The sequence below is a fragment of the Pelobates fuscus genome, chromosome 3 (genome assembly GCF_036172605.1).
Source record: "Pelobates fuscus isolate aPelFus1 chromosome 3, aPelFus1.pri, whole genome shotgun sequence".
NCBI classification, from domain to species: domain Eukaryota; kingdom Metazoa; phylum Chordata; class Amphibia; order Anura; family Pelobatidae; genus Pelobates; species Pelobates fuscus.
In genome coordinates this window covers 7,767,368-7,792,709 of record NC_086319.1, presented here as the reverse complement: position 1 = coordinate 7,792,709, position 25,342 = coordinate 7,767,368, and positions in this window count along the sequence as shown.

Sequence of the window (25,342 nt, the reverse complement as noted above, 5' to 3'; positions counted from 1 at the left end):
GCACAGGGTGGTGTTATAGCGGCTAGTGCAAGTGGAACAGGGTGGTGTTACAGCGGTTAGTGTAGGTGGTTCAGGGTGGTGTTATAGCGGTTAGTGTAGGTGGTTCATGGTGGTGTTATAGCGCTTAGTGTAGGTGGTTCAAAGTGGTGTCACAGCGGTTAGTGTAGGTGGCTCAGGGTGGTTTTATAGCGCTTAGTGCAGGTGGCATAGCGTGGTGTTACAGCGGTTAGTGTAGGTGGCACAGGGTAGTGTTATAGCGGTTAGTGCAGGTGGACAGGATGGTGTTACAGCCAGTTAGTGCAGGTGGCAAAGGCCAGGTTGGTTTTATAGCGGTTAGTGTAGGTGGCTCAGGGTGGTGTTACAGCAGTTAGTGTAGGTGGCTCAGGGTGGTGTTACAGCGGTTAGTGTAGGTGGCTCAGGGTGGTTTTATAGCGGTTAGTGCAGGTGGCATAGCGTGGTGTTACAGCGGTTAGTGTAGGTGGCACAGGGTGGTGTTATAGCGGTTAGTGCAGGTGGCACAGGATGGTGTTACAGCCAGTTAGTGCAGGTGGCAAAGGCCAGGTTGGTTTTATAGCGGTTAGTGTAGGTGGCTCAGGGTGGTGTTATAGCGGTTAGTGTAGGTGACTCAGGGTGGTGTTACAGCGGTTAGTGTAGGTGGCACAGGGTGGTGTTACAGCAGTTAGTGTAGGTGGCACAGGGTGGTGTTATAGCGGTTAGTGCAGGTGGCTCAGGGTGGTGTTACAGGGGTTAGTGCAGGTGGCACAGGGTGGTGTTACAGCGGATAGTGTAGGTGGTGCACTATGTTATTACAGCAATTAGTGGAGGTTGCACAGGGTGGTGTTACAGCGGATAGTGTAGGTGGTGCACTGTGTTATTACAGCAGTTAGTGGAGGTTGCACAGGGTGGTGTTACAGCCTGTTAGTGCAGGTAGCACAGGGTGGTGTTACGGCCAGTTAGTGCAGGTGGCACAGGCCAGGTTGGTTTCATAGCGGTTAGTGCGGGTGGCTCAGGGTGGTGTTACAGCGGTTAGTGTAGGTAGCACAGGGTGGTGTTACAACTGTGAGTGTAGCTGGCCCAGGCCAGGGCGGTTTTATAGCAGATAGTGCGGGTAGCTCAGGGTGGTGTAATAGCAGTTTGTGCATGTGGCACAGGGTGTTTTTTTAGCGGTTTTTACAGGTGGCGCAGGGTGGTGTTACAGAGGGAGAAACATGAAAAAATCAGCCAGGCAAATTCTCCAGTTTAGCTATTTTTCAAGCTCTGCTGATTTTGTAGATTTCAGTCTGGTAAATAAACCCAGAATTGTTCCGTCCCTTGGTCCATCTTTACAGCCCTGGAGATTATGATTTTATTTCTTTATCGTGGATTCCTCCTACCCCCAGGATTCTCATGGCTTTCTGGACAATCTTGAGGGCTTGTTTTTTTTGTGGTTAACATATGGTACATGTGGGGTTTTCCGGTGGTCAGTGGGTCATATTATATAGGGTCATATTTGTGAGCTCTGGATTAAACCACCTTGCTGTCACTTTACATTATCCGTGAAGACATTCCATGAGACAAAGCACATTCTGAGCATTAGAATTCTGAAATCCAATCATTTGGCACACGTTATCGTGTTTTAACTGGAAGATGGAAAACATGTCGCAGTGTGCCAGAACCTGCCAATTTGGTCTTTAGTCTAGCTGCTAAGTAAAACTGGGATTTTTTTTTTGTCGATCTCCCACGGAGAACCTGATCTGTAGGGTTGGTATGAACTGTCATGTCATCTTGTGGGTGACACGAAGCAGAATGGAAAAGGTGGATAGACATCAATGGGAAATGAAAAGTGATACAAAGAATTAGAAATAAAGAAAAAATTATCTCTGATCCAAAGAACCGCAGGAATACCTTCTGGGAAATTAAGTGAATTTATGTATCTTTTATTGATCCAGTTCTTCAAGACACCGCGGTTAATGATAAGTATCTAAATACCAGAGTGAGCAGTAGATTGATGTTGATACATACATGATGTTGATACATGGATATTGAGAAATATCACTTTACTGGTAATTCGTGACTCTGCACTCAGTCTCTGATCCAGAGTATGACTTCATATCCCAGCATCCATTGTCTGTAATGCAGAGTAACACAGAGCAGACAGCGAGATCTGTGCCATGGGGCATTTCTTTGTATCTCTTGATCCTCTTCTTGTAATATAGAGAGTGAGAAGGAGCACACACAAGAGATCTGTGCCATTGGGCATTGCTTTATACCTGGACCCTCTTCCAGTCATATAGACAGTGAGAGGGAGCACACATGAGAGATCTGCACCATGGGGCATTGCTCGATATCCCTGGACCCCATTCCTGTAATACAGAGTGTGAGAGGCAGCACACAAGAGAGATCTGTGCCATGTAGCATTGCTTTATATCCCCGGCCACTCTTCCGGTAATATAGAGAGTAAGAGGAAGCATAGGAGAGATCTGTGCCATGGGGCATTGCTCTATATCCCTGAACCCTCTTCTGGTAATATAGAGAGTGAGAGGGAGAACAGGAGAGATCTGTGCCATGGGGTATTGCTTTATATCCCTGGACCCTCTTTCTGTAATATATACTGTGAGAGGGAGCACACATGAGAGATCTGTGCCATGGAACATTGTTTCATATCCCTGGACCCTCTTCCTGTAATATAGAGAGTGAGAGGGAGTACAGGAGAGATCTGTGCCATGGGGCATTGCTTTATATCCCTGGATCCTCTTTCTGTAATATATACTGTGAGAGGGAGCGCACACAAGAGATCCATGCCATGGGTCCACCCACTGCTTTATATCCCTGGACTCTCTTCCTGAAATATAGAGAGTGAGAAGGAGCACACACAAGAGATCTGTGCCATTGGGCATTGTTTTATACCTGGACCCTCTTCCTGTAATATATATATAGAGAGGGAGAACAGGAGAGATCTGTGCCATGGGGCATTATTTTATATCCATGGACCCCATTCCTGTAATTTAGTCAGTAAGAGAAAGTACAGGAGAGATCTGTGCCATGGGGCATTGCTTTATATCCCTGGACCCTCTTCCTGTAATATAGAGAGGGAGATGGAGCACAGGAGAGATCTGTGCCAAGGAGCATTGCTTTATATCCCTGGACCATCTTCCTGTAATATAGAGAGTTAGAGGGAGCACAGGAGAGATCTGTGCCATGGGGCATTTCTTTATATCCCTGGACCATCTTCCTGTAATATAGAGAGTTAGAGGGAGCACAGGAGAGATCTGTGCCACGGGGCATTGCTTTATATCCCTGGACCATGTTCCTGTAATTTAGAGAGTGAGAGAGGGAGCAAAGGAGAGATCTGTGCCACGGGGCATTATTTTAAATCCCTGGACCCCATTCCTGTAATTTAGTCAGTAAGAGAAAGTACAGGAGAGATCTTTGCCACGGGGCTTTGCTCTATATCCCTGGACCCTCTTCCTGTAATATATACTGTGAGAGGGAGCGCACACAAGAAATCCATGCCATGGGTCCACCCACTGCTTTATATCCCTGGTCCCCATTCCTGAATGTAGAGAGGGAGATGGAGCACAGGAGAGATCTGTGCCATGGGGCATTGCTTTATATCCCTGGACCCCATTCCTGTAATTTAGTCAGTAAGAGAAAGTACAGGAGAGATCTTTGCCACGGGGCTTTGCTCTATATCCCTGGACCCTCTTCCTGTAATATATACTGTGAGAGGGAGCGCACACAAGAGATCCATGACATGGGTCCACCCACTGCTGTATATCCCTGGACTCTCTTCCTGAAATATAGAGAGTGAGAGGAAGTACAGGAGAGATCTGTGTCATGGAGCTTTGCTTTATATACCTTGTCCCTCTTCCTGTAATATAGAGAGTGAGAGGGAGCACAGGAGAGATCTGTAGCATGGAGCATTGCTTTATATCCCTGGACTCTCTTCCTGAAATTTAGAGAGTGAGAGGGAGCACAGGAGAGATCTGTGCCATGGGGCATTGCTTTATATCTATGGACCCTCTTCCTGTAATATAGAGAGTGGGAGGGAGCACAGGAGAGATCTGTGCCATGGGGCATTGCTTTATATCTATGGACCCTCTTCCTGTAATATAGAGAGTGGGAGGGAGCACAGGAGAGATCTGTGCCATGGGGCATTGCTTTATATCCCTGAACCCTCTTCCTGTAATATATATATAGAGAGAGGGAGTACAGGAGAGATCTGTGCCACAGGGGATTTTTTTTTTATATCCATTCACTCTATGTTCTTTACATGATATGCTTTATCCCCAAAGGGATTTAATTTTCTCCATTCATATGGTTCCTTCTGGTTGGTCGATTATTTTATGTTTGTCTGGATTTTATGTTAGTCGGGATATATTGGACAGATTATAATATGTCTCTGTCTGAATGCCCTGGTTCAGTCAAAGCTTGCCGTGAAATAATTATAATCACGGCAGTGCCCTGCACTACGTGGCGATGCTGCGGCTAGATTTGGCTGTACAGATATAGACCTGGGCTTCTTGAAGTAGTATAACAAAGAAGGCCAATAAAATTCAATATGTGTGTGTAACTAGCTTTCTCTGAAAAAAATACCATCCGTGCTAATATGTACAACTAATTATATATGTGTGACATCATAGGATGTTACGAAACATCACAGGGAGTGACATAAGAGAAAAAAAAATTCTTGATAAAGAAAATCCCTGAAATCACAAAAAAAACTACTTGCAATGTGTGTACTATGTCTATATGTGTTTGTAGCCATAAGACTGCTTAGGCCACGACTTTTGGGGCGGCAGACAGGTGAGTGGTGGCCATGCCGGCATGGAGATCACCAGACCGCCAACTCTCCTGCCATTGGGCAAATGGATAGCAGAGATATCCTGCAGGACCGGCGCTCAGCAGAGGACATTTTATTGTGTTTTATTGTATCAGAGCGTTGCCGCTAAATAGCCGAGTGAAGCTGCAGAGAGAAGCAGAAGCCATTGCCAAACGGTTTAACCCCTGAGGGCAAGAAGATGCCTGGACACTTCTGCCGCCATTACAACTTCAATGATCTTACTTTGCTATGGGTGGGAGTGTTCTTTTAGGAATTTTACATTAGGGAATGCCTTTTACAATGAGGCTCCCTAGGAAATCTCTGTGTAACAATGCCAGTACTCCCGCCACACGTATTCCTGTCATTACTTTCATATTCTGACCCTTCACCCAGTGGTTCCGGAGCAGGATGGTTAACGACGAGTCCCTCCATTAATACAGAGAGACTGGCTGCTTCCGGCTCTCATCGTGAGAGACAACCTTTCCCGAGGTGTAACTCTGGACCCATCCAATGATATAACATAGAGTAGAATGCTTAGTTATTTTCCTAAAGCACCAACATCAGCAGTAACGCTGTACAAACGCCTTCAACTTTTTGGAGAAGAATCAAGGTATATTTTTCCCAGACGCAGATAATTTCCTCCGATCTTTGCTTTATTTTTGTAGAAGCTAACACATTTCGAGTTTTGGTGGAAGTGGGTTATTTTATTAATCGATCCCCGTTGCTCTGTGTTTAACAGAGAGGATTCAGTGCCAGACCTGGGAAGGCCGGATTATGGCCTGTCGTCTTTGATTATTTTTGGCAGCTAGCTGACCCAGGCTGACCCATTTCTTGCGTTTGCCTTCTGTTTCCATTTTTCGCGTCATTCATTCTCTCGTCTTGTCAATCAGCCACTGACTTCCTGAATAAAGTGTCTGTCACTGGAGCAGGCCGGGTCTCCAGTCGTTTCTTTAATTTGTTCCTCATGGCATCAAATTGAGTTATTCATATGGTCCAGCTGTTCCCAAGTGCTTCCAGCATCACTCCTTCATGTGTTTGGGTTTAACCTCTGTAAATACAGCCGTGTGAATCAGCCCTTTCATTCTGTGATCGCGGGTTGTTCTCTGCCGACGTCCACACACCAATCCACCCACTGCCATTATCGGATTTGGCCAACAGAGGGAAATACAGACACGCTTTGCTTGTAACGAAAGGGGATCGTTTTAGAAAATCCAGCCAGATTAGCTGCCAATACACAGAGGAGTGTATTTAAAAAGCCACAAATAATCTTTTTGTATTTGTGATTTAAATAGCATTAAAGTAGTTACAGGGGCTTCCAAGGCACTTCTTAAATTCTGCACAAAGTAAGCAGAAAAGACTTTTCCAAATGTCACTATTTCCCCTTATTTTTCTGTTTTGTGCAATTTGTCTTGAGGGTAATTAATTGTTTGAGTTGTATCTCCTTAAACTAATCAGAAAATATGAGAAAACAAAATGAAAAAGGTCTAAGACAATGCATCCACCAGCGTGTGAATTGCCAGGAATTGAAACACAAGGTATAGTGAATTTAACGTATTAGGTCAGAGTAGGAGAATCACAAAACATCGCCGGCTATGCCAATTTCTCCAACTAGAAATTCAATTTGAATTCCTAAGTCACGCTTAGTGAATAACCTAGTAGAGTCCTGTGTTACAGAAACATTGTGTCTGACTATGCAAGGACAAGGAATTGCAAAACTCTCTAAATGTCAATCGGAAATTTTCTTATTTCTTTTTTCAGAATTCCTGGTTTAGTAAGGAGCTGGTCGTGCACACCATACACACCGCACTCAGGTATCAGCAGTAGTCCCAGAATCGGGCAGTTTAGATACCAGCCAAGTCTTTTTTATCTTATTATTAATCTCTCAATTTGATGTGACCGTCAGCTGTAAGGAGCAGAGATGTCTGACTGGTGCACAGAATGTCACTCTGGGTTAGCATGTTAATGGTTATTTAATATGTTTTGAGTGACATATTATAAAACAGCTATCGGACCTTTGCCTGGTTACATTTACTGATTATTCAGTCAGTTTAATGCCAGTTTGATAAGCTTCAGGGGGTAAAAAGAACCCAAGAATTATATTTTATGAAACAACATGAAATTACTTTCAGAATTGGCTATTTTGGCCCAAGCGCACTGTCTTAAAAATGGAGTTAAATAAATATTGTTGCCTAAATAAAATGACAGTTTGGCAGTAGATATATCCTCTAAGGAGAGTCCCCTCGTGCCGTTAATGTAACTCTCCGCGAAGGGCAACTATAACGAGCGTTAGGAAAACAAACGAAATGTGGGAAAGAAAGTTGCAGATTTTATATTAAACATGTTTCTGAAACATATCGTTCTTCATCAGACTACGTGTAAAATAATTTCCATTTCCTATCTAACCCGTACATTAATACACATCACTTGGAGGTACCCTGACAAGGCCCGTTTCTGTCCGGAGTTTATTTTCTGAGCTAAGCTCGCCTGGTTTGGGCTCCAACTGTGGAACATGTTAAAAAGTCAAGATTTCATATTTATATCCAAAAAGGTAAACTCAGCCTTGCGTCATTATAAGATCAATAATCTAAACAATAACATGTACACCAGGCTTCGAGTGTAAGATAGCACATGCTCCTGTGTCAGACCCCTAAAAAGATAACACCAGGTAGGGGATCGCAAGAGCCAGCGCAGAGAGAACGGAGATATTTTCCTCGTAACAGAAGAAGAAGGTTTGCAAAAGTTTTAAATAAACAAAATCTAAAAAAAAATGTAAAAGCCCAGAAAATGCGTTATTCGAGCCGATTGCCTAGAAACCATAGTGAATCTTTTAATATCCCCTCCTATAAGATCTGGAGGTTTTATCTCTGTGAATAGCGATCCCAGGCCGATCCGGGGTCCAGATAGCAAGCTGTTACTTGTTAAATGGAGAGTGCTTTGCAGATTAATATCCTTATATCTATCTAGAAAAGGAGCACTCTGCACTGAATCCACGCGGCTCCATGGGCCGAGGGACGTATGTGCGGATAATGTAAGGAAATTTATCCAATTATAGCAAACAGAAGGAAGCACAACGCAAAGTGGAACTTATTTGTCATAATGCATCATACTGATTATTCCTGAGTACAATAGCAGATACCGGCAAATGGGCCCAGCACTCAGGGTCACTTAGAAAGCACGAATAATACTGCGCTCCTGCCAGAACCTTCCGCCCAGTATCATTAGAGAATGCACGTAGGTGCAAGCTGACGTACCTATAATTTATTTCATTAGGATTAAATTGATTTGCTTTATATCGTGCTTTTATGTCATTTCCTACATCCTTATAAGTATATCAAAATAAAAAGGCATTCAGTGCTCTCTGTTACTGTATATCAAGGATACAACATACGAGGAGAGACATATATATTAAAAGTGCAGAAACCATAAAGAGATTTCGAAGAATACAGAACTGTGTTGGTGTAGGGACAGGGATGAAATGGGCCTGGATGCTGTTGGGATAAAAAGGAATATGATGTGAGGATTCAGGAACGGCTCTGTCCCACGGATGTAAAAACTGCTGGTGCTGACCTTTCCAAACAGTTCCCAAAAATCTAGAATTTCATACAGAGATCTTGAATTCAGGCAGAGATCTCGATTTCAGACAGAGATCTTGAATTGAGAAAGAGATCTAGATTTGAGACAGAGATCTCGATTTAAGACAGAGATCTCAATCTCAGACAGAGATCTCGATTTAAGACAGAGATCTCAATCTCAGACAGAGATCTCGATTTAAGACAGAGATCTCGATTTGAGACAGACATATAGAATTCAGAGTTCTCGATTTCAGACAGAGATCTTGATTTCAGACAATGATCTAGATTTGAGACAAAAGTCCCAATTTGAGACAGATATCTCAATTCAGACAGAGATCTCGATTTAAGACAGAGATCTCGATTTAAGACAGAGATCTCGATTTGAGACAGAGATCTCGATTTGATACAGAGCTATAGATTTCAGACAATGATCTAAATTTGAGACAAAGGTCCCGATTTGAGACAGATATCTCAATTCAGACAGAAATTTAGATTTCAGACAGAGATCTGGTGTGCAAAGTATTTTTCAAACTAATACGGATCCGAGAGACACTGAGCATTTAATGCCGGCACTGCAGTAAGAGAGTCTGTGAAGTCCCACGCCAACAAGTCCCCTGTTATGTCACCCAGCTGGCCTCCGCTAAACCCATAGGCACAGTTTATCTGTCTTAAAGTGCCGAGCTAAAATCCCAGCGACAGCTTTTGATGGGCCGAGCCTGGAAAACTATATATTGTGTTTCAGGAGCCGGTCTGATTGAAAAAAAAAAAGCTAAAATCCAAATAGTTGTGCAAATCGCAGCCCATAAAACGGAATGATATTGTTCTCTGTTCTTCAACTCACGTTAAAAATCCCTTCAGAAAGCTGAGAAATACCCAAGTCTTTGGATTCCAGGGAATCAATAGATCGTTTCACGCTAAAGGTGTGGGGAATTATGTATATTTTGGCCAAACACCAAGTTCCCCACAAAACATGCTCTATAGGTGTTTAGTTAAAAAAAATCAAATCGTTTCATGCTGGGATATTTAACACAGGTGTAATAATGCACAATTACAGGACATCTGGGGTTCTGCTCCGAAGATGTTGTTTTAAGAATGCAAAGCAAATAAAAGCAATTATATGATGAAATGACGTCCAGGAAAATAAAAAATCAAACCACTAAAAAATAATAATATACTTTTAGAAAGTAGAGAGCAAAGAGTGTGTGCAGGCTTGAACCTAGAGGGTTAATAACGCCACCTCCTCGGGAATGGAATTCCCAAAACTACAGGCAGACCATCTACTGTCACAACATCACATTTCTCAAGAAAATTAAAGTTTTCTTTTTTAAAATAATGTTTGACCCAAAAAAGGAAGCTTGACATGAAACAAATTGATTGCACTTGGAAGCTTAATCACTAAACAGTTTAAAAAACAAAGACAAAAATAAAGCAAAACAAAAAATATTTACAAATTGCCAGCTAAAACATTTAATAAAAATATCTATTATTTTCTCCAACTTTGCTATTTTGGACAAAATTTTAATTTTCAACAGTTTACTGTGATTTTGTTTCTGTTATGGTGTTAGTTCTTATTAAACCCACTGGTGCCGCTTAGCTATTTTATTCATTGTTCAGCCTATGGAGAGCTGCAGGGTTCAGTATTCAGTCTATGGAGAGCTGCAGGGTTCAGTACTCAGTCTATGGAGAGCTGCAGGGTTCAGTATTCAGTCTATGGAGAGCTGCTGGGTTCAGTATTCAGTCTATGGAGAGCTGCTGGGTTCAGTGTTCAGTCTATGGAGAGCTGCAGGGTTCAGTACTCAGTCTATGGAGAGCTGCAGGGTTCAGTACTCAGTCTATGGAGAGCTGCTGGGTTCAGTACTCAGTCTATGGAGAGCTGCTGGGTTCAGTGTTCAGTCTATGGGGAGCTGCAGGGTTCAGTGTTCAGCCTATGGAGAGCTGCAGGGTTCAGTGTTCAGTCTATGGAGAGCTGCAGGGTTCAGTATTCAGTCTATGGAGAGCTGCTGGGTTCAGTGTTCAGTCTATGGAGAGCTGCAGGGTTCAGTACTCAGTCTATGGAGAGCTGCAGGATTCAGTGCTCAGTCTACGGAGAGCTGCATGGTTCAGTGTTCAGTCTATGGAGAGCTGCAGGATTCAGTGTTCAGCCTATGGAGAGCTGCATGATTCAGTGTTCAGTCTACGGAGAGCTGCAGGATTCAGTGTTCAGCCTATGAAGAGCTGCAGGGTTCAGTGTTCAGTCTATGGAGAGCTGCAGGGTTCAGTGTTCAGCCTATGGAGAGCTGCAAGGTTCAGTGTTCAGTCTATGGAGAGCTGCTGGGTTTAGCATTCAGTCTATGGAGAGCTGCAGGGTTCAGTATTCAGTCTATGGAGAGCTGCAGGGTTCGGTGCTCAGTCTATGGAGAGCTGCAGGATTCAGTGTTCAGTCTACGGAGAGCTGCAGGGTTCAGTGTTCAGTCTATGGAGAGCTGCAGGATTCAGTGTTCAGCCTATGGAGAGCTGCAGGGTTCGGTATCTAGTCTATGGAGAGCTGCAGGGCTCAGTGTTCAGTCTACGGAGAGCTGCAGGGTTCAGTATTCAGTCTATGGAGAGCTGCAGGGTTCAGTATTCAGTCTATGGAGAGCTGCAGGGCTCAGTGTTCAGTCTATGGAGAGCTGCAGGGTTTAGTATTCAGTCTATGGAGAGCTGCAGGGTTCAGTGTTCAGTCTATGGAGAGCTGCAGGGTTCAGTGTTCAGCCTATGGAGAGCTGCAGGGTTCAGTGTTCAGCCTATGGAGAGCTGCAGGGCTCAGTGTTCAGTCTATGGAGAGCTGCAGGGTTCGGTGCTCAGTCTACGGAGAGCTGCAGGATTCAGTGTTCAGTCTACGGAGAGCTGCAGGGTTCAGTGCTCAGTGTATGGAGAGCTGCAGGGTTCAGTGTTCAGTCTACGGAGAGCTGCAGGGTTCGGTATTCAGTCTATGGAGAGTTGCAGGGTTCAGTGCTCAGTCTATGGAGAGCTGCAGGGTTCAGTGCTCAGTGTATGGAGAGCTGCAGGGTTCAGTGCTCAGTCTATGGAGAGCTGCAGGGTTCAGTGCTCAGTCTATGGAGAGCTGCAGGGTTCAGTGTTCAGTCTATGGAGAGCTGCAGGGTTCAGTGTTCAGTCTATGGAGAGCTGCAGGGTTCAGCGTTCAGTCTATGGAGAGCTGCAGGGTTCAGTGCTCAGTCTATGGAGAGCTGCAGGATTCAGTGTTTAGTCCATGGAGAGCTGCAGGATTCAGTGTTTAGTCTATGGAGAGCTGCAGGGTTCAGTGTTCAGTCTATGGAGAGCTGCAGGGTCAGTCTATGGAGAGCTGCTGGGTATAGTATAACAATAATAATATAGTAATAATTATATAATACTAATAATATAGTAATAATAATAATAATAAGATAGCAATAATAATATAGTAGTAATACTATAATAATAATAATATAATATAGTAATAATAATAACATAATAATAATAATATAGTAATAATAAAAGTAAAATAATAATATAATACTAATAATATAGTAATAATAAAAAATAATACTAATAATATAGTAATTATAATAACATAATAATAATAATAATAATAATAATAGTAATAATAATAGTAATAATAATAATAATAACATAAAAATAATAGTAATATTAATACTAATATAGTAATAATACTAATATAGTAATAATAGTATAATATTAATAAAGTAATAATTATATCATAATATAATAATAATAATAATAATAATAAAAATATAGTTTTGATAATATTGTAATAATAATAACATAATATTAAGAATATAGTAATAAATATAATAATAATAATAATAATATTAATAATAATAATAATAATAAAAATATAGTTTTGATAATATTGTAATAATAATAACATAATATTAAGAATATAGTAATAAATATAATATAATAATAATAATAATAATAATAATAATAATAATAATATAGTAATAATAATAATATAGCAATGTGACTGATTCCATAAAATGGCAAGAGATGGCAAGGGCTGCAAAACATTTTATAAAATGATTCATATTTACCAAAGTTTTCATTGTGTAAACCTGGAGGACAAAATCGGCAGATCTTAACCAGGAATAATTAATGAGTAAAATCCATTGTTTGCTGAATCTTGAGAAATAATTTTCATTATTACCCATCAATAACTTACGGCAAAGAATATGGTGGCTTTAGTCCGTATTCCCAGTGGAGGCTGAAAAAGAAGTGAAAATTCTACATTTAGATATTTTGCCGTTTTACGCTGGCTGAGCCCTACCTTGGGCCCTTCGCTGCTTTCTGCATCTCTCCTCACTGCTTGTCTGGGAGCCAACATTTACACGTATGTCTGGCAAATCTCTCTGAATGCTCTGCTGTCACCATAGCGATAAAGAGAACAAAGATGGCTCCGAGGCCTCCAGTCAATGCGCTTGTTGTATGAGTCACAACGATCATATGGTTTCCGAGTTTTACATAAACCGGTACATTTTTCTGTCGGTTTTAGTTTCTTGAGGTAATGGTACAAAGCAGGAAAATAAATCTCAATATCAGACTTGTACCGAGCGCAACAGAATCATCTAAATTAATTTTTTTATATATATTATCGATTTTTTTACTAGTCCTGCTTTTTTCCCTCTGTTGGTCACTTTTCACTTGATTTGTGAATAAAATCAACATTTAGTCATTGTCCTCTAACCATCTCTAACCAGTCATCTTTGGCTTCCCAGACAGAACTCTAAACATTTCGTCCATTGCGCGTTTAGTTTATAACGATTCGGAGATCGGGATCGTGGACAATTTGCTGATTCCACAATATGTGGATAAATGGCGATTTGTTTGAAACTGAATACACTGTAAGTGCAATTATTATAGTTCTGTCCTCACACGATGCAGAGCCTTCACGCGATTTCCAACCTAGTCACTTATTGGTCTCCTTCTAGGAACAAAAGAAGGAAGAGGAAAGTTTTGGGTCAGAATATATTTCAATGAAATGTTTGCTGAAAACTTGCTGGTCACGATGTTTAGAATACATAAGTACCTACCTGAATGTGAGCCTGTGGCTTACTAGTTTTTTGGATGATAGGCCCACTTTACACCTAGTATTACTGTCGATTTAAGCAGTGTTCACACATTATGTGATATTTTCATTACTCCCATTATGAACATTCCACCTGCTTCATGGGATTCATCTCAAACTCCAGTCTAATTGATTAATTGATAACTCGGATACGTAATGGCTCAAAGAAATGACTTTGAATTGTAGGATATTCATGGGTGGCTTTTATTAATACAGATGGCTTCGAAGATGACTGCATGTGTCTGTTCACCTGAGCGAACATCCATAACACAATGCTTTGATGTCGATAAAACAATGAAGGTCTGTGAAACACATGAACCCTATTCATTCCCAAAGCTCTGAATGTGGATATTCTGTAGGACATTGTCCATAATCTCTGTGCAATGCATGCTGGGAACGCGAATAATGAGAATGAACCAGTACAATGACCAGTCAGACTCCAAACATGGCCAGCTGGGCACCTGTTAATCAAATACATGGGATTTCTGTTAAATACAACTTTTCCCAATATTGTGATTTTCATCCCCAGAATCCTGACACTAAAACACACTTAGCAGACACAATAAACTGCTTTTTTTTACTCTTCATTGCTAGATTGTCAGCTTGTAGTCGAATCTACAAATACATTGACCGTACTCTATAACTATTTATTAACAATGGTTTCACAGTCATTTTATCACTTGTAGATAAGCAGGTGTTGGATGAACTCCAATATTATCATGACAAGCGAAAATGAAGAATATTTTAGGTAATGCTACAAATGTTCGATAAAATCCTAAAAAAGGTATGTGTTAAATAATCCTATTGAGATTTTAAACGTCCAGTCTCCATATAATCCTGCGTTTTGTAATAAACATTCAATATTAAATAAGATGTGCAGTGATTGTGTTCCCAGCCCCCCGGGGTCCGTTGTATATGGATTATAACCAGATGATTCTCAATTGTTTCCGTTTAGTCTGATGGAAAAGTAAACACAAACTAGAAGCATGATACAAACAGCCGCCCAGCGATTCCATTCCCGGGGATTCTTAATTCAGAAACTAAGCGTAGGGGATGAAATTAAAGACAGAGCAGGGCCCACCGCAAAACCCTCTCTGTATGCGAAGAGGGGATCGGATTCCAGACACTGGTGATTATAATGAGAGCCTTAGAAAAAGCTCCACAAACAAAGAGTTATAACTCGAAAATTGAGTTCCTTCCTCGGCGGCCGTATCACAGATACCATTGCTGGCAAGCCAAATAAAGGCAGGAGCACTTAGGAAGGATGACAAATAAACAGAGAGGGCGGTTAGTGCCACCCAGGTGTGTTGTTTAGATTGATCCCAAGTACAAATTGAGAATCTAAAATCTGCTATTAGGCAGAAGGAGCACAATATGCTTCCCCACAAGTGAGTGTGAGTGAGCGTGTGAGGTTTAATGAGAGAGTGAGTGTGAGAGTTAATGAGAGAGTGAGTGAGCGTGTGAGGGTTAATGAGAGATTGAGTGTGAGAGTTAATGAGAGATTGAGTGTGAGAGTTAATGAGAGAGTGAGTGTGAGAGCAAGTTAATGAGAGAGTGAGTGAGCGTGTGAGGGTTAATGAGAGATTGAGTGTGAGAGTTAATGAGAGAGTGAGTGTGAGAGTTAATGGGAGAGTGAGTGTGAGAGTTAATGAGAGATTGAGTGTGAGAGCAAGTTAATGAGAGAGTGAGTGAGCGTGTGAGGGTTAATGAGAGAGTGAGTGTGAGAGTTAATGAGAGATTGAGTGTGAGAGCAAGTTAATGAGAGAGTGAGTGAGCGTGTGAGGGTTAATGAGAGATTGAGTGTGAGAGTTAATGAGAGAGTGAGTGTGAGAGTTAATGAGAGAGTGAGTGTGAGAGCAAGTTAATGAGAGAGTGAGTGTGAAAGAGGTAATGAGAGAGTGAGCATGTGAGAGTTAATGAGAAAGTGAGCATGTGAGAGCTAATGAGGGAGTGAGTGAGAGAGCAAGTTAATGAGAGAGTGAGTGAGCGTGTGAGGGTTAATGAGAGATTGAGTGTGAGAGTTAATGAGAGAGTGAGTGTGAGAGTTAATGAGAGAGTGAGTGTGAGAGTTAATGAGAGAGTGAGTGTGAGAGCAAGTTAATGAGAGAGTGAGTGAGTGTGTGAGGGTTAATGAGAGAGTGAGTGTGAGAGTTAATGAGAGATTGAGTGTGAGAGCAAGTTAATGAGAGAGTGAGTGAGCGTGTGAGGGTTAATGAGAGATTGAGTGTGAGAGTTAATGAGAGAGTGAGTGTGAGAGTTAATGAGAGAGTGAGTTTGAGAGCAAGTTAATGAGAGAGTGAGTGTGAAAGAGGTAATGAGAGAGTGAGCATGTGAGAGTTAATGAGAAAGTGAGCATGTGAGAGCTAATGAGGGAGTGAGTGTGAGAGCAAGTTAATGAGAGAGTGAGCGTGTGAGGGTTAATGAGAGATTGAGTGTGAGAGTTAATGAGAGAGTGAGTGTGAGAGCAAGTTAATGAGAGAGTGAGTGTGAAAGAGTTAATGAGAGAGTGAGCATGTGAGAGTTAATGAGACAGTGAGCATGTGAGAGCTAATGAGGGAGTGAGTGTGAGAGCGAGTTAATGAGGGAGGGAGTGTGACAAACTGCAATAACTGTAGAGTTAGAGAATTCTAATAAATCAGCAGTTTTATCCTCAATTTTATTATTTAGATTTAACTCAAAGAAAGAGTGGGGGTGCTTGTGAATTACTGAATGTGAGCGGGTGAGTTAAAGAGTGGGGGTGCTTGTGAATTACTGAATGTGAGTGGGTGAGTTAAAGAGTGGGGGTGATTGTGAATTACTGAATGTGAGTGGGTGAGTTAAAGAGTGGGGGTGATTGTGAATTACTGAATGTGAGTGGGTGAGTTAAAGAGTGGGGGTGCTTGTGAATTACTGAATGTGAGTGGGTGAGTTAAAGAGTGGGGGTGATTGTGAATTACTGAATGTGAGTGGGTGATGTGACTAAGTGAATGTGAGTGGGTGACTGAGTGAATGTGAGTGGATGAATGTGACTGAGTGAATGTGAGTGGGTGAATGTGAGTGGGTGACTTAGTGAATGTGAGTGGGTGAATGTGAGTGAGTGACTGAGTGAATGTGAGTGGGTGAATGTGACTGAGTAAATGTGAGTGAGTGACGGAGTGAATGTGAGTGGGTGAATGTGTATGTGGGTGAATGTGACTGAGTGAATGTGAGTGGGTGACTGAGTGAAAGTGAGTGAGTGATTGACAATGTGAGTGAATGCGAGTTGGTGAATGTGAGTGAGTGAGTGAGTGAGTGAATGTGAGTGGGTGACTTGGGTGAATGTGAGTTGGTGAATGTGAGTGAGTGACTGACTGAAAGAATGTGAGTGGGTGACACTGAGTGTAAGCGATTGAATGTGAGTGAAAGGCTGTTTTCTGTCGTTTGTACAGCTGTTTATAATAAGCTATAATACTGGCCTATGTCAGAATTGGCTCTAGGACTGTCAGGGCTGGTCTTTGGCCTTTTTAGAGATGGCTCTTGGCTCATGTCAGGGCTGGCCTTTGCCTATGTCAGGTTGGTCTTTGGCCTATGTCAGGGCTGGTCTTTACCTATGTCAGGGCTGGTCTTGGGGACAGTTGGGAGATATGGCAATACCTATAGAGATTGTGCACTAGACCGTGAGTACCAGGTCAAGCAGAACTGATTTACTGGGGCTACCCGCCCGGCTTTTATGCAGGTCTCCCACCTGGTGGACACTCCCCTAGGGGACCAGATGGGAAACTGGGATACATAGTGGACATTGACCAATCACAAGCTTACACATTTAAACAGATCCCACAATGCATTGCAATCCCTCCTCTCTGTCCTGGAGATAATTGGGAAGTAAAACTCCATTAGCCACATGTTAGTAAAAATACATAAAATGACACAGTGTTACAATTACTACATAAAACATATACATTCAACATATAACCAGATAGCTTAGATCTGAGCGCACATTATTACCGAATGGCGCTCAGATCACATACATACAGTTCAATCGCCATGGAACCAAAGTCTTTCCCATAGTCTTTCGTTATACGAATGGGCTCCATGGCTTAGCTATCTGGGGTAACACTGCTCACATAGGGAAAATAAAAGGTTTTTAATGCAGGGCCATTGTCCAGTGGCAAGAGGTGGGCATCCAGGCTCCTCCAGTGGCCAGTGGCGAGGTTGGTTCCGCCACAGTCCTCCAATAATTACTCCAGGTCCCCTTTTAATTACCCCAGTAATGAGGTCAGAGTCTGAGGGTGTAAGGTCCTCCAATAATTTCTCCAGTAATGAGGGCAGAGTCTAGAGGTGTAAGGTCCTCCAATAATTACTCCAGTAACGAGGGTAGAGTCTGGAGGCCCTACAATAATTACTCCAGTAACGAGGGTAGAGTCTGGAGGTTTTAGGTCCTCCAATAATTACTTCAGTAACGAAGGTAGAGTCTGGAGGTTTTAGGTCCTCCAATAATGACTCCAGGAACAAGGGTAAAGTCTGGAGATGTTAGGTCCTCCAATAATTACTTCAGTAACGAAGGTAGAGTCTGGAGGTTTTAGGTCCTCCAATATTTACTACAGTAGCGAGGGTAGAGTCTGAGGGTGTCAGGTCCTCCAATAATTACTCCAGTAACGAGGGTAAAGTCTGGAGATGTTAGGTCCTCCAATAATTACTTCAGTAACGAAGGTAGAGTCTGGAGGTGTTAGGTCCTCCAATATTTACTCCAGTAGCGAGGGTAGAGTTTCATTTGAATTATGTATACGCAATAGTGATTTTTATTTATTTTTTTGGATTTTGTATATGTTTTTTCTTGAGGAAAATAAGGAAATAAAATGAGGAAAACCCTAACTGCACATAGTGGCAACTAATTCCGCAGCGCTGTACAATAGGTGAACAAGACAAACATTCAATTCTGACAGAACAAGTTGGACATGCAGGAATAGCGGGTGAAGAGGAACGGCCCAAACAATGTCACAATCACTATTTTATGAAGGGCTCCTTACAGCCTGTTTTACATAGTGCACGATTCCCTGTATTTATCATTGTTGCCCTCAGAGGGAGTTTTTGTTCTGCCGTCGATCTATCAGAATTCTTTGTGTAGGTCCCCCATGAAATTCTCAGAGCCCAGCTCCAGACAGGGCTCCCCATGACAAAACTCCCATTCCAGCCTCTGCTGCTACATTAACAATAGAACCATTATCAATGTGAAAGGTAGTTTGTTTTATTAAAGCTTCTTGGATTATTTCTGGGCTCTTAAGGCTCTTAAGGTCACAGGTTCATATCCTGGCACGGTCTCGCCCATCATCCATCCATCAAACCAAGATATAAAAAGGGTAATTACTACTAGTTAAAATAAACTGTGTTTCAGGGTACCTGGGATCTGTGCAATGTTTTAAAGTCGCACAGAGCGAGATGTTGTTTAGGGAACAGAAAATCCAAATGTTTCATTATACAATATACCAAAAGCCAGAACGGTGGATTGTGTACAAACTGCGCAGGTCATTAAGGAACCAGCGCCCTGTCGGATCAGCTGATGGTTGCGTTTTCTGATTGAATTAAAACAATCTTAAGAATAATGCAGGACTTGCCCTTGTCCCTCTTCTCTATGTGTTTATTTAATTTTCTGTCCAAACTGACTCTTTGCTAAATTAGAAACAGCTGCCATTTTGTGATTCAGTAGCTGCCGTACCCCCCAGTGACATCATTCTGGGCACGCAAACTAACAATAGGGTCATTATGTAGCAATTACATTATTGATTTATGGAGCCTTTTTTGAACCGTGGAATATCTCCATTCTGTGGAATGAACAAATGATTCCAGACTTCCAGCGAGCAGCCCAATGGATGCTCTGTATATTTACTGCAATGTTTGTTTCTCATGGCTGGACTGCGCAGAAGGAGGGGCTCAACTCAGACTTATTACATTGCAGGCTGTTTCCAGTTTAAAATGCTAAATTAAAATGAAATTGTTGGATTCAAATTGCTTTTATATGCAGTAAGCAATACGGAGATCTTATTTCAAAAGATTTTTATAAATTTATAGTTCTGGGCATTAGCGTGTTTCTGGTTATAGGTAACGTGGAACATGTAGAAATCCGTAACCCCTACTACATGTCTTTTCTGCAGTTAATAATTATATCAAAATGTAGTATGTCAACTCAAATTATTATTTCACCTATACATTATACTAGTAAAAATATAATAAATCTAAAATATACTGCTTCCAAAACTATGCCTCTCTGATCTCACAGCATCCACCCACCCTTTGAGTAGGACTACTGGGGCCCCAACACTAGGCTTCAAGATTTGGGGGCCCAAGGGGGTGATTGTGCAATAGAGCAGCTGTGTGCCCTATAAAGAGTATACTGCTGGCTGCCTTGTATCCAGATACTGCATTATGGGTAACATAGTGGAATTTTAACATTGCGATGGGCAGTAAGTGCCAGGATGGGAGGTCATACCCTGGAACCGCTGCAAGCCATAGATTGCATGAGAGCAGGAGATAGACTGTGCCACTGATGCCCAGCTATCCTTATTGCGGTGCCAGTCTAATGTGTCGCCGTACACCATGTGAAACAGGAGAAAGACTGTGCCACTCAGTGCCCAGCTCTCCTGATCCCGGTGCCAGTCTAATGTGCCGCTGTACACAGGGTGAGGGAGGAGGCCGGCTGTGCCACCCAATGCCCAGCTCGCCTGATGCCGGTGCCAGTCTAATGTGCCACTGTACACAGTGTGAGGCGGGAGACAGACTGTGCCCCCCAGTGCCCAGCTCTCCTGATCCCGGTGCCAGTCTAATGTGCCACTGTACACAGGGTGAGGCGGGAGACAGACTGTGCCCCCCAGTGCCCAGCTCTCCTGATCCCAGTGCCAGTCTAATGTGCCACTGTACACAGGGTGAGGCGGGAGACAGACTGTGCCCCCCAGTGCCCAGCTCTCCTGATCCCAGTGCCAGTCTAATGTGCCACCGTACACAGTGTGAGGCGGGAGACAGACTGTGCCCCCCAGTACCCAGCTCTCCTGATCCCAGTGCCAGTCTAATGTGTCACTGTACACAGGGTGAGGCGGGAGACACACTGTGCCCCCCAGTGCCCAGCTCTCCTGATCCCAGTGCCAGTCTAATGTGCCAGTGTACACAGGGTGAGGCGGGAGACAGACTGTGCCCCCCAGTGCCCAGCTCTCCTGATCCCAGTGCCAGTCTAATGTGCCACTGTACACAGGGTGAGGCGGGAGACAGACTGTGCCCCCCAGTGCCCAGCTCTCCTGATCCCAGTGCCAGTCTAATGTCCCACTGTACACAGGGTGAGGCGGGAGGCAGGCTGTGCCCCCCAGTGCCCAGCTCTCCTAAACCCAGTGCCAGTCTAATGTGCCACTGTACACAGGGTGAGGCGGGAGACAGACTGTGCCCCCCAGTGCCCAGCTCTCCTGATCACAGTGCCAGTCTAATGTGCCAGTGTACACAGGGTGAGGCGGGAGACAGACTGTGCCCCCCAGTGCCCAGCTCTCCTGATCCCAGTGCCAGTCTAATGTGCCACTGTACACAGGGTGAGGCGGGAGGCAGGCTGTGCCCCCCAGTGCCCAGCTCTCCTGATCCCAGTGCCAGTCTAATGTGCCACTGTACACAGGGTGAGGCGGGAGACAGACTGTGCCCCCCCAGTGCCCAGCTCTCCTGATCCCAGTGCCAGTCTAATGTACCACTGTACACAGGGTGAGGCGGGAGACAGACTGTGCCCCCCAGTGCCCAGCTCTCCTGATCTCAGTGCCAGTCTAATGTGTCACTGTACATAGGGTGAGGCGGAAGGCAGGCTGTGCCCCCCATTGCCCAGCTCTCCTGATCCCAGTGCCAGTCTAATGTGCCACTGTACACAGGGTGAGGCGGGAGGCAGGCTGTGCCCCCCAGTGCCCAGCTCTCCTGATCCCAGTGCCAGTCTAATGTGCCACTGTACACAGGGTGAGGCGGGAGGCAGGCTGTGCCCCCCAGTGCCCAGCTCTCCTGATCCCAGTGCCAGTCTAATGTGCCACTGTACACAGGGTGAGGCGGGAGACAGACTGTGCCCCCCAGTGCCCAGCTCTCCTGATCCTCAACACTAAACATGTAATAAATTGGCAATGGGCAGAATGCACCCCAGCTCTCTATACTTTCCCCATATTTTCAATGACATGCGGGATCCAAAGATTAGACAGAAATATTCTGATTAGCGGGCCCTGAATGCTAGTCCTGTTTATCCATACAAGTTTCAGCTAATCCAGATTTTATCAATGCAGATCGGTGGTATTGCTGGCTCTGGGCTGCGTTATCTCCCGGAGTTGTTTTTAAGGAGCTCTGGGAGTCGGTTCATTGTGTTTTATACGGCTACAATCCCACATACAGAAGGTAAGTAAGCCGTGAGCCGCAAACCGCTTCTTTTCCCCCACTTTGTTAGACTCAGCGGAGCCACAAATCTATCTTGTCCTTAAGAAATGAAAGAGAGGGCCTTTAAATGAATGTAATGCTAAATTTATACACCACAGGAGCAGCGTATCATAACTTTATTGTGATTAAAGCCAGATGCGGCTCACAATGTCTAGTGTTGTGGAGCAGATGCAGGTGTGGTAATAAGCCCCCTTCTCGGGACCCTCAGTAATCAGGCCTGCGGTTTCTTCTTGCCTTCCCTCAGACTTTTCAATTAACACGACAATAGCATTGTTGTTCTCTGGTATTAGATCACGTGTCATGTAAATGAATTTGAAAATACAATTTAACTCGACAAGGTGATTAAGGCCAATGGTACATATGTTCGGTATTACAACATCAACCGCGTTACGGAAAAACAGAAAATGCTGACATTCCTTTATGATTTTATTATTTTGGCTTATCAGTAGATTTTCACATTTTTTACTTGCATAAAACACAAAGGGCTGTTAGTTAAATGTGAAATGAAATACATGTCTAGCAGGAGGGCGGGGGAAAGCTTGTCTCCAGGAGCTCTGCCAAAGCAAACCATTTCGTACCCCAGGTAAGTGGAGACTGCGGAGTCTGTGCGTCCCTGCACTCTCTGGGTCTGTCTAAAGATCTGTAAGTAGAACAATCCCCATGTATATCTTGTTACCTGTATATTTATTATTATTATTATTATTATTATTATTATTATGATATTTATAGAGCGCCGTCAAAATCCGCAGCGCTTTACAATGGGTGGACGAACAGACATGTAGTTGTAACCAGACAAGTTGGACACACAGGAACAGAGGGCCCTGCTCAGTGAGTTTACATGCTAGAGGGAGTGGGGTATAGTGACACAGTAACAGAGGGATTGAGGGCCTGCTCAGTGAGTTTACATGTTAGAGGGAGTGGGGTATAGTGACACAGTAACAGAGGGATTGAGGGCCTGCTCAGTGAGTTTACATGTTAGAGGGAGTGCGGTATAGTGACACAGTAACAGAGGGATTGAGGGCCCTGCTCAATGAGCTTACATGCTAGAGGGAGTGGTGTATAGTGGCACAGTAACAGAGGGATTGGGGGCCATGCTCAGTGAGTTTACATGTTAGAGGGAGTGGGGTAAAGTGACACAGTAACAGAGGGATTGAGGGCCTGCTCAGTGAGCTTACATGTTAGAGGGAGTGGGGTATAGTGACACAGTAACAGAGGGATTGAGGGCCCTGCTCAGTGAGTTTACATGTTAGAGGGAGTGGGGTATAGTGACACAGTAACAGAGGGATTGAGGGCCTGCTCAGTGAGTTTACATGTTAGAGGGAGTGGGGTAAAGTGACACAGTAACAGAGGGATTGAGGGCCCTGCTCAGTGAGTTTACATGTTAGAGGGAGTGGGGTATAGTGACACAGTAACAGAGGGATTGAGGGCCCTGCTCAGTGAGTTTACATGTTAGAGGGAGTGGGGTATAGTGACACAGTAACAGAGGGATTGAGGCCCTGCTCAGTGAGTTTACATGTTAGAGGGAGTGGGGTATAGTGACACAGTAACAGAGGGATTGAGGGCCCTGCTCAGTGAGTTTACATGTTAGAGGGAGTGGGGTATAGTGACACAGTAACAGAGGGGTTGAGGGCCCTGCTCAGTGAGTTTACATGTTAGAGGGAGTGGGGTATAGTGACACAGTAACAGAGGGATTGAGGCCCTGCTCAGTGAGTTTACATGTTAGAGGGAGTGGGGTATAGTGACACAGTAACAGAGGGATTGAGGGCCCTGCTCAGTGAGCTTACATGTTAGAGGGAGTGGGGTATAGTGACACAGTAACAGAGGGGTTGAGGGCCCTGCTCAGTGAGTTTACATGTTAGAGGGAGTGGGGTATAGTGACACAGTAACAGAGGGATTGAGGGCCCTGCTCAGTGAGTTTACATGTTAGAGGGAGTGGGGTATAGTGACACAGTAACAGAGGGATTGAGGGCCCTGCTCAGTGAGTTTACATGTTAGAGGGAGTGGGGTATAGTGACACAGTAACAGAGGGGTTGAGGGCCCAGCTCAGTGAGTTTACATGTTAGAGGGAGTGGGGTATAGTGACACAGTAACAGAGGGGTTGAGGGCCCTGCTCAGTGAGTTTACATGTTAGAGGGAGTGGGGTATAGTGACACAGTAACAGAGGGATTGAGGCCCTGCTCAGTGAGTTTACATGTTAGAGGGAGTGGGGTATAGTGACACAGTAACAGAGGGATTGAGGGCCTGCTCAGTGAGTTTACATGTTAGAGGGAGTGGGGTATAGTGACACAGTAACAGAGGGATTGAGGGCCCTGCTCAGTGAGCTTACATGTTAGAGGGAGTGGGGTATAGTGACACAGTAACAGAGGGATTGAGGCCCTGCTCAGTGAGCTTACATGTTAGAGGGAGTGGGGTATAGTGACACAGTAACAGAGGGATTGAGGGCCCTGCTCAGTGAGTTTACATGTTAGAGGGAGTGGGGTATAGTGACACAGTAACAGAGGGATTGAGGGCCCAGCTCAGTGAGTTTACATGTTAGAGGGAGTGGGGTATAGTGACACAGTAACAGAGGGATTGAGGGCCCTGCTCAGTGAGTTTACATGTTAGATGGAGTGGGGTATAGTGACACAGTAACAGAGGGATTGAGGGCCCTGCTCAGTGAGTTTACATGTTAGAGGGAGTGGGGTATAGTGACACAGTAACAGAGGGATTGAGGGCCCAGCTCAGTGAGTTTACATGTTAGAGGGAGTGGGGTATAGTGACACAGTAACAGAGGGATTGAGGGCCCTGCTCAGTGAGTTTACATGTTAGATGGAGTGGGGTATAGTGACACAGTAACAGAGGGATTGAGGGCCCTGCTCAGTGAGTTTACATGTTAGAGGGAGTGGGGTATAGTGACACAGTAACAGAGGGATTGAGGGCCCTGCTCAGTGAGTTTACATGTTAGAGGGAGTGGGGTATAGTGACACAGTAACAGAGGGATTGAGGCCCTGCTCAGTGAGCTTACATGTTAGAGGGAGTGGGGTATAGTGACACAGTAACAGAGGGATTGAGGGCCTGCTCAGTGAGTTTACATGTTAGAGGGAGTGGGGTATAGTGACACAGTAACAGAGGGATTGAGGGCCTGCTCAGTGAGTTTACATGTTAGAGGGAGTGGGGTATAGTGACACAGTAACAGAGGGATTGAGGCCCTGCTCAGTGAGTTTACATGCTAGAGGGAGTAGAGTAAAATGACACAAAAGTTAAGGATAGTATTAGACTAGTGACAGTTGCAGAAGAGGAATCAGTCGGGAGCTATTAACAGTTTAATTGATACGCTTTTATAAAGAAGTGGATTTTAACGATTTTTTGAAGGAGTGGAGACTGGGTGAGAATCTAACGGAGGAGGGAAGCGAGTTCCACACGTAATGCATGCGCTCGCTGTCGAAGCTGTCATGGAATAAGGTACATGGTGTATAAGACATCTCACTGGTTTGTTCTCCTTCCACCTTCCAATCCACA